This window comes from Lactuca virosa, chromosome 4 (assembly GCF_052849685.1).
Source record: "Lactuca virosa cultivar CGN04683 chromosome 4, Lactuca_virosa_CGN04683_v6, whole genome shotgun sequence".
NCBI classification, from domain to species: domain Eukaryota; kingdom Viridiplantae; phylum Streptophyta; class Magnoliopsida; order Asterales; family Asteraceae; genus Lactuca; species Lactuca virosa.
Window position 1 is genome coordinate 323,002,631 of NC_136429.1, and position 11,386 is coordinate 323,014,016.

Sequence of the window (11,386 nt, forward strand, 5' to 3'; positions counted from 1 at the left end):
AAGTTTTAGTTGGATAGAAACTTGGAATCTTACAACTTGGATTGTGTGATGAACGAGAACTTCATCTTTGGGAAATTAAGACTAATTCCTTGTTCACATGTATATGTGAGTCAAGTGAAGGACTAGGAAATCGGGTACACTTGGTTGTGCGTTGATCAGGTCCACCGCAAAGAACGATAAGACTATTCGTTATGATTTACTAAAGTTTAGTAAATATGGTTATGCTTACAAGTTTAAGTATAATTCTGAACATTGGAAAAGTTTCAATGTATGGCAGGACGAATAAGAAGAATCAAATTAGGCAGAAAGATAAAAGTTTCTCCAATCTGGAAGGATGGGAGAGTACTTGAGTATCATGTTTTATGATCATCTTAGTGATTATGAAACAGTATCACAATTGATCATCTAAGCAAATCTTAGTGCATTTGTATGGCTAAGAAGAGGAATCATGAATTATTGAAATGGTTAATTCAAAAGATGAATCATACTTCATTTCAAAATCAAGTCTTAGAGTCGTACTCCAAGATTGTAAATTGAGTGACATATCTTAAGGAAGGTTTATAACACTCATCAAATATAGAGTAAAATGTTTCTACTGTTGTACATTTGAAATTGGTAAGTTGTGATGTTTTGGATAAAACAAAGACCAACTAAGGCCAATTGTGTGAAGTGTTTGTCTTGATAAGAGACCGCACTAACTCTTGAATATTTGTTTGTCAAGTAATGTTCCTTGACAAAGTGAATCTTATATGTCAAGAGGTCAGTGGGAGTCTTAAAGGATCTTGAGTAGCTTCAAGAACTAATCAAAAGTAAACCTATTGTTAATCAGTAGCACACGACTTGCGGTTTGTAACCTATCGTGTTGACATATTCTTGTTTCTGTGCCCATTCCAGTTAAGTTGATTGCATATGTGAGTTCTATGAGTTCTCAATTGTTTGCAAGAAATTAGTGCAAACAATTTGGAAGCAATGGCAGGCCCTTGTGCTGCCAGATGGCAAGAAATTAAGATTGAACAAGTTCAGTCCATATGAGTTTGGATTTGTCACTAACCATGTCTTGTGATTATGGTTTGGACAAATTCACATGGATAGGAACACATACACCATAAAAAATCTAAGTGTCATAAGGTTTCTCTCCAAATTCATGAAAATGATTGTGAGGAAACGCTTTCACTAAGTAGATTTTAAGGAGATAGCAATTGTGATATTTGCATTCTCAAATTCGATTATGATTACGGCATCCCTCTTCATAGTTCGAATTGTGAGAAATGGCAAAGGTCTAAACATTTGAGACTTATTGCTGTAAGTTCTAAAATTATTTAGACACACATGTGAGCTATCTAAGGAAAGGTGTATGAGTTTGAGAATCCTAGATAAAGTCTTATCAAAGCATCTCGTGTCAGAAATCTGAACTTTGGTAAGGAAGTCAATAAGTATTGATTTCTAGAAGTCCAGCTGATTTCTGGGTACATGTCAAAGCTAGTGGGAGCATAAGTGTTATGCTATTAAATAAATAATTGTTATGCGAGTGGGAGCATAATCATTATGGTAACTGTTACAAGTTAGCAATGTTAATTATAGAAAACAAAAGTTTCAATTCGCAAAGTTGCAGGGTTTGAAAAGTTGTTTTGCTATAATTAAGGGAGAGGAATTCATACTTCATTTCAAATCTAAAAGCTTAGATTGAGATTTTAATCGAATTTAGTCATGGACATATGTGAATGTTATGTTGAAATGATTCAACATAAGGAAATTCTATATGTGCAAATATTATAGCGAAAGACTGGTAAAGTATCATGTCTTTATGTGAGACATTATGAAGCGTATTCCATATGCTTCAGATATAGGATCGATTACATAAGCTATAATATTAATCTGTTCTAATTTTCCAAATGCCTAGGGCATTAAGAGGGAAAATGGACTAGAACAAGATACGAATAAAATGGTTAAGCAGTTGTCGAGGACAATCTGAGGTTTACCAAAGATTGGTTGCTTATGGACAGTTGGAAGTATATTCTGAATTTTGGAAGGACCAGATTGACATACTCTGAGAAGAGGTAACTCTTGTTCAGAAGTGATAGTCAAAATGGGAATATGGAAATGTTTCCATAAGTGGAAGTTATTCTTTAAATTTGTGTAAGATTAGAAAACTTAATGCAAGAAGGGTGTTCAAAGGAATGTACTTTGAATGTGAGACTTCATTTCCATGGAATTGCTCTCCATTAGAATACTTTGTAATGTCTGTTGCCAAGTCTCTGTGACTTTTGTGCATAGTCATTATAAGAGGATCATTGCATATAAGTTTAGAATATAACAGATTACAGTAAATGGCAAGAATTAGGTATTCTTACATTTACGGTAAGGATTTGGAACTGTGAAATGAGTTTCATTGAAGATGTGTTCAATTGATCTATTTCACAAAGAAAGGACCATAGGTAAACATAGTGTGCATGCTTGGAGCATGGGATAACTATTGTTTTAATTCAAGTATTAAGTTGATTATTCGAAACATTATACAATGAATAATGTGTAATCAATATGGTGATTAAATAAAAGGTGTTTTATTTATATTCAAAAGTTTTGAGACCATATTGGATTCAATTGTTCTTATGTTTCACATTGCATGTTTTGAATTCCCGAATAACTAGGTTATTCAAACTATCCACAGTCGATCATACTTTGGAAGTAGGTATTGAGGCAAGACTGTCATGAATATGTCTGTAGATTGTCTAGGTGTTTTAGACATAGCACAAGTTTGTTGCAGTGTTCATGAGTACTTCTGGAATAAGATTCGAGTATTGGACTAAACCCACGCTCATTTGTATCACTTCATGGATTTTATCACGAGTGATCATGAGACGATAATATCTTATATTCTTGAAACCAAGATATGTGAGTTGTAGTTTACAAGTCGGTTTCCACATTGACATATGTAAACGCACCAATAACTTGGTGTTATAAAACATATTGTTGTGTGTGATTTGATGAGTAAGTACAAGCAAGCATTTGAGTCGAAGTTTATCCATTCCTTTTACCTAATGTGGGATAAAAGCGATATCTGTGGGCCCCTCGATGATTTAGTGATGACAACCCTAAGCGCTTGGCCAAGCTTGGACTGATTTGATTTGTTTAATTAGTCGGTCGTCATAAATCGGAAATCGGGAAATAACAGATGGACAGAGAGAATGATTATAATCCATGTCTCATGTCCATATGATATCCAGAATGGAGGAATATATGATCCCTTATCTAATGGACGCGTCATTGACTAGGTCAGAGTTCGACAACGACTTTTAAGAGCTACGATTGCTAGTCGGGATTTTGGAGTCGTACTTGCAATAATAGTTATTAGACTTATCCAAGTGGGAGACTGTTGGATTAGGTGTCTAAGCCCATAACTATAATTGATATGTACTTGACCCGAGAGTAGCATGGTCCATTTCGGGTTGCATATCACCAGGACAATTTGATAGGATGGACTTTTGTGAAGAGGTTAGTTATGATTTATTAATATATTATAAGTTCTAATATATTAATATGAAATCATATGATTTAATTAGTATTGATCAAGAATTAATTTGGAATTAATTTAGTGATAAAAAAAGAGACTAATTAAATTAATGGGGACTAATTGTGTAAATTAGTTATATATATATATATATATATATATATATATATATATATATATATATATATGGTTGAGCTAATGATACATGAGGGACTAAGTTTATGGATGAATCCATAAAGAGTTAACCCACTTGAATCATGGATCATGGATAATAAGCCCAAGGGTATGGATTAGGGTTTAACCATGACTCTTAGACTATATATAGAACACCCCATAGCTAAAATCGGTGAACCTAGTGTTCTTGGAGTTCCATAACCGATTTTGAGTGCATAGACCCTTGCTCTCAAGTTATCCTTTGTCCAAGGTGTGTTGTGAACTGTTTGAGGCATCACACTTGGGGTGCTAAGTTCTTAAAGGCCAAAACTACAAGCTACAACAAAGAGGTAATTCTATAACTCACTTTTGTGTTGTTTATGTCAATTGTATGCTAGTTGTAGGCTTCATGCTTTGGAAACATTATTGCATGTATAATTAGAGAAAACATAGATCCAAAGCATTTAGGGCTGTATGTGCACCATAGGATGTTGTAGTATACTAAAACCCAACATCACCGTGCTGACATTATGTGTTACGAGAAGGCCGTTCGCCTTCTCCTACCAATCAACGAAACCTTGGTCATATACGGTGACAAACCCGGTACAAACCTTCGCCTCATCTCATGTATCAAGGCACATAAGTGTTTACACAAGAAGAACCACGCCTTCTTAGCCCACGTGGTCGACAAAAAGAAAGGAGAAAAGAACATTAAAGAGATCCCGGAGGTGTGCAACTTCCCCGATGTGTTTCCCAAAGACCTCCCAGGAATACCCCCCGAACGACAGGTCGAATTTAGAATCGACTTGATACCCGGAGCCACACCAATCGCCAAGTCGCCATACAGACTAGCTCCTGCGGAGATGCAAGAACTTTGCAGTCAATTGAGTGAATTACTGGACAAAGGATTCATAAGGCCAAGCTTCTCACCCTGGGGAGCTCCGGTCTTATTCGTAAAGAATAAGGATGGGTCGTTTTCGCATGTGCATCGATTACCGAGAACTAAACAAGCTCACCGTCAAAAACTGATACCCTCTTCCCCGGATCGATGATCTATTCGACCAGTTGCAAGGGTCAAGTTACTTTTCAAAGATAGATTTAAGATCCGGGTACCACCAACTACAGGTCTGAGAGGAAGATATCCCCAAGACCGCATTCCGAAGTCGTTACGGTCACTATGAATTCGTAGTAATGCCCTTCGGCCTAACAAATGCGTCTGCGGCATTTATGGACTTAATGAACCGGGTGTGTCGACCTTACCTAGACAAGTTCGTGATAATATTCATCGATGACATACTAGTTTACTCCCAAAGTTAAGGAAGAGCACCGACAACACCTACGACAAGTTTTGGAAACATTAAGGGTGGAGAAGTTGTATGCGAAGTTCTCCAAAGGCGAATTCTGGATCCGAAAAGTGGATTTCTTAGGTTACGTGGTCAGTGAAGAGGGGATACACGTGGACCCTTCCAAAATAAAGGCAATTGAAGGATGGGCAACACCAAGAACCCCAACGGAGATCAGGCAATTCCTAGGCCTCGGTGGTTACTACAAGAGGTTCATACAGAATTTCTCCAAAATCGCTAAACCGCTCACTGCCCTAACTCAAAAGGGTGTAACCTTCATCTGGGAGAGGAAACAAGAGGCTGCCTTCCAAACCTTGAAATAGGCCCTATGCAGCGCCCCAGTCTTGTCTCTTCCAGAAGGGACGGAAGACTTCGTGGTCTTTTGTGACGCATCCAATCAAGGATTAGGCTGTGTACTCATGCAGCGAGGAAAGGTCATAGCCTACGCGTCAAGACAACTAAAGAACCACGAGGTGAACTAAACCACGCATAACCTTGAGCTGGGAGCAGTCGTGTTTGCACTAAAAATCTAGAGGCACTACCTCTACGGTACAAAGTGCACCATCTTCACGGATCACAAAAGCCTCCAGCACATTCTAAACAAGAAAGAGCTCAACATGAGGCAGCGGCAATGGGTAGAGCTACTGAACGACTACGAGTGTGAGATCCGATACCATTCGGGCAAAGCCAACATGGTAGCAGATGCCCTGATCCGGAAAGAGAACTCGAGTCGCCTAGTAAAGTCACTAACAAGTAACAATAACCATCAATTCCCACTTGTCTTCGCAAATCAAAGAGGCTTAACCGAAAGCTTTGAAACCGAAAAATATCACAAACGAAGCATTGCGAGGGATGGACAAGAACCTTACAATCAAAGACGACAGAGCCTACTACCTCATGGACCGAATCTGGACACCGAAGTTCGGTGGGTACAGAGACGTTGTCATGAATGAAGACCACAAGACAAAATACTCAAATACTCTAGTCATCCGGGTTCTGACAAGATGTATCAGGATCTCAGGAAGCTTTATTGGTGGCCAAATGTGAAAGCTGAGATCGCGACCTATGTGGACAAGTGTCTAACTTGTGCCAAGGTCAAGGTCGAATATCAAAAGCCCTCGGGTTTACTACAGCAACCAGACATACCCGAGTGGAACTGGGAGCGGATAACCATGGACTTCGTCACCAAATTGCCCAAGACAAAGAATGGACTTGACACCATTTGGGTAATCATTCGATAGGTTAACCAAATCCACACACTTCCTGGCAATAAAGGAAACCGACAAGATGGAGAAGCTTACGAGGACTTACATTAAAGAAATAGTTCGACTGCACGGCGTGCCAATATCTATTATCTCTGACAGAGATAGTAGATTTACCTCACGGTTTTGGCAGTAACTTCAGAAGTCCTTGGGAACAAAGCTTGATATGAGTACAACTTACCATCCTCAAACAGACGGGCAAAGTGAGAGGACCATCCAGACAATAGATGATATGCTAAGAGCTTGTGTGATAGACTTTGGCAAGGCTTGGGATACCCATTTGCCACTCACTGGGTGCTCATACAATAATAGCTATCATACTAGCATCAAATTCGCTCCATTTGATGCTCTATATGGACGTAAATGCAGATCACCCCTGTGTTGGGCTGAGGCGGGAGACACACAGCTGGCAAAAGGGAAAGTACCCAACAGAAATCTCACCGGTCCCAAAATCATCAGAGAGACAACCGAGAAGATCTTTCAAATTCGGGAACGACTAAAGGCCTCCAGGGACAGACAAAAGAGCTACGTGGATAAACGACGGAAGCCCTTGGAATTTCAAGTCGGCGACCGCGTGCTATTGAAGGTCTCTCCTTGGAAGGGGATGATAAGCTTTGGGAAGCGTGAGAAATTGAACCCGAGATACATTGGGCCATTTGAAATCCTTGCTAGGATCGGCCCAGTGGCTTACAAACTACAGTTACCATAAGAGCTCAACAATGTACATCCTGTCTTTCATGTGTCCAGCCTAAAGAAATGCCTGTCTGATGAGACCATGGTAGTCCCACTTAATGAGATTGAAATAAACGAGAACCTCCATTTCGTCGAGGCACCCGTAGAAATAATGGACAGGGAGGTGAAACGAACGAAACAAAGTCGCATCCCCATTGTGAAGGTTCGATGGAGCGGCAAAAGAGGACCTGAGTTCACTTGGCAACGCGAAGACCAAATGAAACAGAAGTACCCACATCTTTTCCCCAGTTCTTGAGTGACTACCCTGAACTAATTTCCGGACGAAATTCCCTTTAACGGGGGGATGATGTGACAACTCGTAAATTTAGGGTCGAGTAAAGTCTAGATTGTAACCATGTACCAATGAATACACAATGTAACCTTGTTGCAATTGATGCTATAAATCAAAAATGACACTTTTATAAGAGTACATATATATATGCATACACTAAGAATCATGTTTGTAATAAACTCTTAGAAGTCCAAATTAGATCAAATAGTTAAACATAAATCGAAAGTGGGCCTTTGCTTTAAGGTTTTAGGCCAAGAAAACCTCTTGACCGGAAACCCTTTTAATGGAGACCTTAAAGACCGAAGACCCTAGGGATAGCCCAATAAGGCCGAAAATACAAGTGCATCTAGGCCAAAAACCGAAAACCCTCCTCCTTGGCTAGGAGATCTCGGTTGGGTGTAGCATCCAAGGCATTGACCTTGCAAATTGGCATCTTCTCTTTACCTCTCTTTAACCATCGAACTTCCATGCCATCCACACCAATAAAAAACAAGTTTCCATACATAACACTTAAATAACCAAAAAATCTCCATACTAGGCATCCAAATAACCAACAAATAACAACAAAGTCACTCTCTCCCTCTCTCTTATAACTCTCGGCCGAGAGAGGGTATATCCCACTCTTGCCATTTCCTTTCCACTTCAAATTCATATTCTCCCTAGAAACAAGACCATTTTCTTTCAAGACTCATCATCTCAAGGTCGATCCTAGGGATTTTGGTAAGCTTCTTCATAAATCTCAAGTGTTTTTATACATTTTAATGTTAAATTCATCATGTTTACACACATTTCCGTGTGTTAAATTACTAGGATACCAACCCTTCCAAGAAGCTTATCAACTCCACACAAGAAGCTACGCTCGAAACTCTCATCTTTTTCCTTCAAATCATCCACAAAATCAACTCAAGGTGAGCTTCATACCCCCATTTTTCGATTTTTGCTTGCTTTTAGGGGAAATACAAGTCAAAATATGTTTGTCTTATGGATATTTGCATGCTTCATATTTATTATTTGAATATGAAGTAATATTTGCATAAGGTGTAGTCATCACCATTATTTTATACAAAAATCGTGACCTATGAGGCTTGATTTGTAAAGATGACACAACATAACTTGTTTTGTGATACAAATACCAACCGGAAAATATGAGTTGTAAAAGCTACCAGTTAATAATAATTTTTACTAAAAATAGTTTTTCTAGTAAAACTTGTTATATTTTAGTCATTACTATTTTAGTAGGTTAAAACCCAAGGATATTATGTTTTAATAACATATATTAACACTAGACATGAATTTAGCTTTATATTTTTATAAAAGTTTATATAAATAGTCCACACAAAAACATACAAGGAAAACCATACTTGGTATAGTTTGGGAGTCACAAAACCACATTTTCATAACTTTTCAATGGAATAATTATTTCATTATACAAGAAAAAGGGAGTCGTAGTTCACGTGAATCCGTTAATGCTCTAGTGAGACATTCTCTTCACCGTACCTACCTAGTGTACACTTTAAGTCTTGCATTATAACCAGAGTCTGCTGGAGGGAGAGCGAGATAGCTGTGTATAGATCTATACGGGATTGACAACCCCACACCTGAGCTGTTCGCTACAGTTAGACCGGAAAGTCTAGGGTGAGAAATATCTACCGATTCTGACGCCTGAAGAACGTCGTACATGCATAACAGTCATATCAAGCATGGTTATAATAACTCACATATGGATTAACAATATTATCTTGGTTTACGGGAAGTTTACACTTCATTGGTTTTATAAAAATATATAAGACTACATACTATCTTACAGTACAACATTTCTTACATTTCTGGTCTTAGGGTTTAAGAGTACAGTTCCTACATAAGAAAATATTGGATTTTCTGGGAACATACACTATCATTCTACAAGTAAAAGATACAAAAGTCATACATACATTTTTAGTCTTGGATATAAGACTTACGACCCATTTTTATAGAAAATATCAGATTGTCTGGAAGTATACAAAACCATTTTAAACAAAACAATTACAAACCCTTTTCATACAGAAATGCTTATGAACTCACCAACATTATTGTTGACGCTTTTCAAAATCACTTGTATTCTCAAGGAAGCCGTAAACAGGTATTCAAATCATTTTGAGAACAGGAGTTGTTGCATCATGGATTTTTTACTTTTCGGTCATATGATGTGTAAGTTTTGAACAACCATAGTGTGTAAGACTATGTAAACTTGTAATCTCAATGCATGATGTTTGGGTTGCTATGATTCATTTATATTCAACTGTTATGATACAATACAATGACGTCATCCGCCCCCGGACGTTTCCGCCGTCCTGGTTCGGGGGTGTGATAGTGACTCTGCATGTATGTTTTTTGATATGTTTACCGAGCGGGACCCGATGCCAGGCGGGGCCTGATGACTATATTGTATGCTATCTATCTTTGTGATTCTTGCATGTGTTTATGTGTTTGTATGTATACCGGGCGGGGCCTGATGAATGACAGATCTGTTCCGAGCGGGGCTTGATGCCAGGCGGAGCCCATTATATATTTGATATGTATGGTATGTGGTATTTTTAGGAACTCACTAAGTTTTGTGCTTATGGTTTTCAGTTTATGTTTCATGTACTTCTGGTTCAAAGGGGAATTGCTCAGGATGACAGCATTGCACACACCACATTGTTCCGTATTTTACATGACTCTGATGTTTTTGGATGTTATTTGATATACTCTGATTTCACTATGGTTTTATGATATTATTGTGGATAATGGGTTTTATTAATATAAAAATCAAAATTTTTTGTCTTAATTTTTGGGACATTTCACGTTGGTATCAGAGCCCTCGTTTGAGGGATTCAGGCATACTCTCGGGTGTGTCTAAACTCAAACTGAGGGTTTGGTGGATTTTTTAAAAATAAATGTTTTATAAAAGGGGTTTTCAAATAAAAGGAAAGGGGTGTGGTGCATGCAATCTACCAAGCTCAAGTAAGTTTTCCCAAAATACCCATACCTTTTTTATGATATGATTTGATTTGTGAATTTATAAATCGCATGCTAGTTAGGTATAAGGATCTGCTCAGGATTTTCATGATAGAATACTAGGAGAGATGCCTTTATATGCCTATTGTATGAGCTTGTAGACTTGCATGCTACTACTGATCAGACAGTGATAGGATGGTCTGTTTAGGTTATACTTGTTTCGGTTACTCGATACTCGAATGCTGCTTGCTTTGTGCTTTTAGGAGTTTCCATTAACCTCAGATAACTAGTAAGATAGTATACTAAGTTACATATTGTTGAGACTAAATAATTTTAGAAGGTTAGGTTTTAAATCTACTGCACAACTCTTGTTTGAGTCCAACCGTTGTAGTGTGAGACCTTTCATTCGAAGAATTATCTGGTCTCGGCGATATGTAATTGTATTTGTGAGCTAGTTAGAGGATGTTAGGGGATTTCCTTCTGCAGCTGATGGCGGAGAGTAGTGTGGTGGTTGCCCCAGGTATATCGGCCCTTTTCAGGGTTTTGGCCCGGGTGGGTCGGGTTGCTTATCGCTTGGATCTTCCTCGGTTGTTTAGTTAGATCAATAACACGTTTGACATCTCTCAGTTGCATAAAAATGTTTGGCAGATGGATTGGCCTGATGTGTGATGCCTTGTAGCCTAAGAGGAATTGGATGTTATACTAGATTTGAAATCTTTCTTAGTAGGAAGTGAGATTAAGATGTCCTCTGTTTGGCTGTGACTTGGAGTGTTACTGCACAAATGTTGCTTGCTTTGTGCTTTGTGGGACTCATGATGATATGAGTTAACTATTAAGTGACTATGTTAAGTCACATGTTGCATAGTTTAAATAATCCCAGAGTGACGGATTTGACCCAACTGCACAACTCTCATTTATGTCTAACTGTTGTAGGAATGAGTCTTTTACTCGAAGGATTATCTAAGCTTTGTTGCATGTGATTGTATTCATGAAGTAGTTAACTGACATTATTGGGAGTTCTTCAGCAGCTGATGGCAGGATGAGATCGGGAACCTAGGAGAGCCTAGGATGTGTTGTAATGGGTTGGCTCATGCTGTTTAGAGATGGGTATTCGTTTGAG